This window comes from Palaemon carinicauda, chromosome 21 (genome assembly GCF_036898095.1).
Source record: "Palaemon carinicauda isolate YSFRI2023 chromosome 21, ASM3689809v2, whole genome shotgun sequence".
NCBI lineage: Eukaryota > Metazoa > Arthropoda > Malacostraca > Decapoda > Palaemonidae > Palaemon > Palaemon carinicauda.
Window position 1 is genome coordinate 22499846 of NC_090745.1, and position 7562 is coordinate 22507407.

General features: G+C 34.8%; 1 protein-coding gene across 3 annotated transcripts in view; it reads left to right on the top strand.

Annotated features, from left to right (window-relative positions):
* The first annotated feature begins 1562 nt into the window (after nucleotides 1-1562).
* The window catches only part of LOC137615214 (uncharacterized), a 66598-nt gene continuing 60598 nt past the window's right edge, over nucleotides 1563-7562 (top strand). Inside the window, exon 1 of one of the 3 annotated variants that reach the window (XM_068344879.1) lies at nucleotides 1563-2447. The gene's annotated coding sequence lies outside the window, so the exon portion shown is untranslated. Of the gene's footprint in view, nucleotides 2448-5494; nucleotides 5558-6518; nucleotides 6538-7562 lie in introns of those variants that run through there. The other 2 variants (XM_068344876.1, XM_068344878.1) reach the window with 2 other exon arrangements.

The following is a 7562-nucleotide window of genomic DNA, read 5'->3' on the forward strand; positions in this document are numbered from 1 at the left end:
CCTTCTTTAGCAGACAGCCATTTTCCATTCTCTCAACATGGCCAAACCACCTCAACACATTCATATCCACTCTAGCCGCTAACTCATTTCTTACACCCGTTCTCTCCCTCACCACTTCGTTCCTAACCCTATCTACTCGAGATACACCAGCCATACTCCTCAGACACTTCATCTCAAACACATTCAATTTCTGTCTCTCCATCACTTTCATTCCCCACAACTCCGATCCATACATCACAGTTGGTACAATCACTTTCTCATATAGAACTCTCTTTACATTCATGCCCAACCCTCTATTTTTTACTACTCCCTTAACTGCCCCCAACACTTTGCAACCTTCATTCACTCTCTGACATACATCTGCTTCCACTCCACCATTTGCTGCAACAACAGACCCCAAGTACTCTATATAAAAACTGTCATAGCAACAGGCCATATGGGTAAAATTGATAAATATAACCATTTATATTGTATGATTGTACACCATAAGGTTGAAATGAGATGGTGTTTGATTAATGTGTAATTCCAATTAACTCTAATTCCTTTCATTCATTTTGTTGTCCAACCTCTTTAACTTTTACTTGATAATATAAGTTCAGGGTTTCCTTCATTGCACTTAAAGCGATGAATATCCCCACAAATCCATGCACCTGACTATACACAGCAACCCTAGATCATGAACCCAAGCCAACCTTGCAATGGAAAAAGACAAAGGTGGTGATTTAAAATTGGGATATCGATATCTAATGTACTCTAAATATGCCGAAATCTCATTTACTTGAGAGGCCAAGAGGTTTTATATTAAGTAGGGGGTTGATGCCGTCAATGCAACCTGTAGGCATTAGTTGATTTTGGCAGCATCCTTTCTACCCATAACTGCACTTACTTTTTCGCCTTCAACTATACCTCTATTCCAACTTCCTTTCTTCCATCTAATTGTCAAACCTCTAAATTTTTACTCCGTTGCAACTGGTGTGTTTTCCTTCAGTTGCAAATGGAAGCTGAATGGCCTTCCGCCCAAGTGTTGGGCCTTATGTCAAATTCATATAATCCATCTAAAGGTGTGTTATTGAAATTAAGTATTTACGAAAACGGCAGTTGATTATCAATGGAAATATCGAAGATTAGGCCCACTTGCTATTTGGAGAAATCTGTTATTGAAGGTCAAAGTTCTATGTTGGATGATGGATATGGCCCTACCACAGGTCTGAAAACAGTTGGTTACATGACTAACTAAATGCAATTCTCAAAAGATTTATTGCAAATATGATTTTTTTCATTTGTTTGAGTACTGCAGTATAGCATCATGCATGATGCCAGTGAATTGATTGTACTCGCTTGAATCTGGGAAGAACTTTTCAAACTATGGAATTGTGTGTCAAATAGAATGAAATAAACATTAATGCATTCAAAACCTATCTAACAAACTTTGTATTGAATTGGCAAAGAAGGTGTTGGTTCAATAACAAAACAGAGTATCCTACAGTTCCTAGCCAATATAACAAGAAGAGGCTTTCTAAGTTTCTAGACATAGGCGGACTATCGGTAGTAGCCTACAGTATAATAGTATTTTATCAGTGAAACATTGACAGCTCTCAAACTTAATAATGAGAGTTGTCGGGCCTGTCGTGCAAGAACTTTTAAGATACTTTGCCTTTGTCAAGTTCTTTTGAAGCTTTAACTATGTTGTGATATTCATCATAGCCTATTGTTGCTAAGGATAATGTGCAAGGAGATTGATGGAGAAAAAAATCCGTGAGAGCCAACGTGGTAGCCTACAAGTAAAAATGCGTTTTACCCATAACACTTATTATTTTTTATGCCATTGTATTATGTAACCAACGAATCTTGTTGCCATGAGACTACATAAGGTGGTTTCGAGTTACAGGAGCCAAGATGTGTCTAGAGCTTTCCCATATACTGCCCATTGCCCAAGACTATAGATACCAACTCCCACCATATATTCTAATAATTAGGCTTATTTTTGGAAGAAAATTAAGACACTTGTTTACTAAGTGCTTAGATGATGTAGATTTAACCATTAACGCACAATACGCTGACTGTAAATATTCAAAACTGTATATAATAAACATCCTGTAGGTCCAGGAATGCGTAAGGTGTGATAGGAAAAACAAACAGAAAAACAGCTCTTAAGTTAAGTAACAAACTATATAGACAAGTCAATTGTATAAGTATAACGCCATCTCGTTAAAAGAGCATGTCAAAGAGATTAGTCACTGAGTCACGCACAAGTTTAAGTGGATAGTGGATGCCTGCCGGTGGTTAAAGTTTCACAGTTAAAGCATTGACTTTCTTGGTGTAAGATCCTTGTGCCAGTACTTCGTACTTCAGATTTTTATAGATCAACATTTGACAGAACTCGTTGGATTTAAATAATCAAAACTCGATAAACCAGAGAGCTATATGCCTGCCTGCTGATAAACTTGGTAAGTAAATTTTAAACTTTTAGTGAAGACAATGTTAAGGTATGTTTTACTGAATTGGCTTGAGGGGAAATTCAGTAGCTTGGAAATCATTATTATTTTTTTTTTTTTTTTTTGTCATGAGAATAGTATATTTCAAGGTAAAGGAAATGGCAGTATTTATTTGCATTACCAAAATGAGTGTCATTTTTCGAAGGAAACAGACCTTTTTTCTATGGGCCAAAGCTGTATTTTAGTAGGAAAGTTTTCCCCGTCCGTAACTATAATAAAACCCATTCCAATATATCTCATTACTATAGTGTTCCATCAAATCCATTTGTCATTCAGTGAAGTAGAATCCCAGGTAGTTCACAATTTAAAGTTTTCCCATACTTGACTTGACCTAATGCCTAATTTATAAAGGGTTCCCATATTTATAAATACAAGTTTTAATTTTTTACTTTTTTTGTTTGATGATTTTCTACTCCAGAACATTATCTCGCCATTTCGGTAATTCGTATATGAGACTACTGTTTACATCCTGCATTATTGTTATTTCAATTTGTAAACCAATCATGGAGGGACAGAATGCAAGATATTGATTTTACTGTGGAGGAAATATTTTGTTTGAATCTCCCCAACTGAAATAGTAATAAGACAAACACATTAGTGAAAGAGAATTTGACAAATATATACTTCATGAAAGTAGCCTAACGAAAATGAGAATAATACAGAAAGCATATAAATGTAGTAAATGGCAATGATGTAAGTCACTTCTGCTCTAAATGGCATTCGTGGCCAAATTTTGCATATCGGTTCATCGTTGTAGTAATGTGTTGTAGGCTACTTTAAAGAAATACAGCCTAACCTAACTTAATCAGTTTTGAGATGGGAATTTTAAGTTTCAACGTAGAGGTAAATTTCTCCATGCTTACTTGTCAACAATAACAACGAGAAATGTAACAATAACGATAAATTAAACTTCCTCTGAAGAATTTGTCGACACAACAGCATATTCAGCGATGTAAAATATCGAATGTAAATCAGTAGCTATAAAATTCTGCATTAAGATTGTTTCTGTTTCCACTAACTACTTTCAGGAACAATATATATATATATATATATATATTAATAATGAGTTAAAATTCACTTTCCATTATTAAGTAAACATTGTCATCGCCTTTTCTATTTAATTCGGCGTTAGATATTTCGTTATATTACTGCTCAAAATTGTAATGTAAGGAAGCTGGAATTATTGGCATTCTCAGCAGTCATTGAAGCAAAAGACATGTTAGCAAGTTATTACAACAATATATAAAGAAAAGAAAATTATTGAACTTAAATTATAAACCTGAACTTCAAACAATGTTTTAAGTACGCAATCAGTTTCCAGATTCGGAAAGTCAATAGATCTATGAGGCGAACAACAGTTAGAACCATGTAACAATGTATTTATATTTTTATGCAAATTTCATTTGACGATAAGCTAGACTTTTTACTTCATTTTCCTTCATTTTCAATACACATTAAGGTTCCGTATGCGATTTGTTAATTCAATTGTGTAATATATATATATATATATATATATATATATATATATATATATATATATATATATATATATATATATATATATAGATTTTGCCTTACTCATAAGAATTACAATGTGGTTGAATTTAATGATAATCCCCTCGGAATTATGTATAAATTCAAAAACAAATCTAAACTCGAGTATGACATCCGTGAGTTGAAGAAAACATCTGAACTATGGTGGTGGTTGATATTATTGGCCGTAATAAGCTATCGTTCAAAAAATAAAGTATAAATCTCGCTCTTATTATAAGGGTTGTAATCCAATTTGGACCGAGTTGCTTTATATAGCCCTTATCCTTCACAATAACTTATAAGGCTGTTATTATTATTATTATTATTATTATTATTATTATTAGCCAAGCTATAACCTTAGTGGGATAAGCAAGATGCTATAAGCCCAAGAGCTCTAACAGAGAAAAAATAGCTTAGTGAAGAAAGGAATCTAGGAAATGAAGAGACAAAGAGAAAACCAGGGTACAGAGGCTATGGCACTATCCAAGACTTGAGAACAATGGTTTAATTTAGGAGTGACCTCCAAGAAGAACTGCTTACCATAGCTTAAGTGTCAAGAGGAAAGTAGCCACTGAAAAATTACAGTGCAGTAGTTAACCCCATAAACGAAGAAGAATTGTTTAGTAATCTCACTGATGTCAGGTGTATTAGGACAGAGGAGAATGTGAGCAATAAAATAAGCCAGCCTATTTGGTGTATGTGTAGGCAAAGAAAAATGAGTCGTAACCAGTCAATGGACCCAATAACTTAGTGTCTCAACGAGTAGTAGGGAAGATTCATGAAAGTAAGACTGTGATTGTCATGGTTTTGATGTGAAATGTGTCTGCTTCATGTAGATGTGAAACTGTTCGATGTCCTTGGGATCAATCTATGAAAATGATATATTATCACAGCCCTTCACCCCAGAGCTGTACGATTCTTTCTTTAGTTTGGTATGCAAGCTAAGATTTTGATCCTCAGAAGTTGAAACTTGCAACAAATACTATGTTGAACAGACTGACATGTGACATGAGTTTCATATAGTTTATATATGGAATATCTGCATTAATTTTGTTATTGTTCTTAAAATAATTCAGTTGTTCGTTACTTCTTTTGTAGTTTATTTGTTTTTCATTTCCGTTCCTTTCTGGACTATTTTTCCCTGTTGGAGCCCTAGGGCATATAGCATCCAGCTTTTCCAGCAATGGTTGTAGCTTAGCTAGTAATGACAATAATAACAATAAAAGCAGTTATCTTAATACACCATGCCTGCATATCTAGGGCAAATCACGATCCATTGTTGTTTTCCTCAATGTTTGTTATTTCTCACCCAATTTATAACAACAAGAGAAAATGCCTGTCAAATGATAAGCTAACCCTTTAATGTACGTCTTTACCCCCTGGTTGTTATCAAAAGCAAATGCCAGGATTTTGGATTTGGCGCCGTGGAACTGCAGCAGCCCAAGCTAAAAATACCAGTCAGGTTTAGTCTTTCTATCTCCCCCGTGCAATTCGGACGAACACGCCAAGTTGCAGTCCCTGTTACGCTGGTATTGAGCTGTTCAGTTTAATTTACAGCGTGTAGAAACATTCCATTTATGTTGATCTAGTTTCTACCTGTTTAATTGTATTGAAAATACTAGCAATAATTTGAATATTCCTTAGTGATGTGGCAGTGATTTTAACCTAAAATTCAAGCGAGATGGAATACTTTTCTCATTATTTGCGGATGTGATTACAGTGAGAGATGGATATGAAAGATGTATGACCAAAACGATGAGTGTATCGAATAGAAAGGGAAAAGGGACGTGATCCGTGTAACAGTGTGTAGGAGTGTTGGTGGGGTGGGAGAAAGTCGCTTGTACCCCAGCTTGCCAAACCCAGTTTTAAAAAGAAACAAAAAACGTTTTTAACCATTACATTTAGGAAACGCTAAGGTGTAAAGAAACATGAGTTTACAAAACAGATGAAATTGGTTTGAATAGTAATGCGTTGATAACATTTCCTAGTGAGGGAGGATAGCAAGATGGTATCTTTCATAGTTCCCAGTAACGGGGTCTGTCGTTCTCTTACGTCACGGCTACGTCATCGTTTACTACACTGGTACCAGCATTTGTAATGGCCATGTGTGTCACTATGTTGCCAGGTTATAATTTTTCGGTGCGTTTTATGCTGGCGAAATGCGCTGTCGTTTTCCTCGATTTGCTGAAAGTGTGTTTTAGTTGACATTCACTTTAACGAAAATTATTTAAATGTAATTGGAACACAAATAGTAGCTGGTATTAAATTTTCAGACCAGCAACCTGACATGTCTAAGATAGAATCAATGAATGTCTGAAGATAAACAGGAAGCTGGTCGCAGTAGATAGCTTTTGTCGATAAGATATGAGCGGAATAATATCGTAGGAGGAATGTAGTTGATGTTGCCTAATAGTGTTGTAGGGACTTGCCCACTAACAAGAGCTAAGTGACTATCAGATTGCTTTCTGATATTTGTGCAAGATTTAAAGATGCATATCAACCCAAGTCTGTATGTTGATATATTACAAAGATTATCAGAAATGTGACCAGAATTCTAGTGTTAACTTAGTAAGCAGTGAATTAATAAGGCAAACAATGTAGATTGTAGGAAATTTAATAATTCAGTTCGGATATTTTTCCTCGGTTCAGTGTTGTGAAATAGCCAGATCAGAATAGATATGGTATGGCGTTTCTTAATACCTTTGATGCAAAGGTTGGTATCATGGAAAACTTAATATTCTTTTTAGAAACAAGAAAATAATTTAGGTGAAAGATAGCGAGAAACTTTTACCTCTTTTGACTGACGGGGAAGTTATCAAAAATATTTATTTTGTACTGGTATTTTTATATACATTCCAGCGCGCACACATTTTACTACTACTACTACTACTACTACTACTACTACTACTACTGCTAAGCTACAACCCTAGTTGGAAAAGTAGGATGCTATAAGCTCAGGGGCTTCAACACCAACAAGGAATATATATATATATATATATATATATATATATATATATATATATATATATATATATATATATGTGTGTGTGTGTGTGTGTGTGTGTGTGTGTGTGTGTGTGTGTGTGTGTGTGTGTGTGTATGTATAATATCTTATATATTGTGTGTGAATATATAAGTAGCGAAATTCTTAATGTACTCATTCATTATTTTTTCCATCCACCAAATCTGTTATGGTAAAGTAGCCTCTTTGTTAGAAGATAAGGAAAGGCGTGAAGAGATCTCTTCAATGCGACAACACCACTCGAAGATAATCTCATAACTGATAACGATGGCCCTATAGAAAATGTTAACGTTAGCAGAGTCCATGCTGCAAAGGCTTGTTTTTTTTTTTTCTGAAATTCTCCATTAGGCAATTTCTGATACCATTTTATACTTGCGTTGTAAGTTGCACACACACACACACACACACACACACACGTACGTGCTCGACCTTAGACTAAATTTCTTGAGGCCTACGTTAACCTCCGCATATATATATATATATATATATATATATATATATAGTATATATAT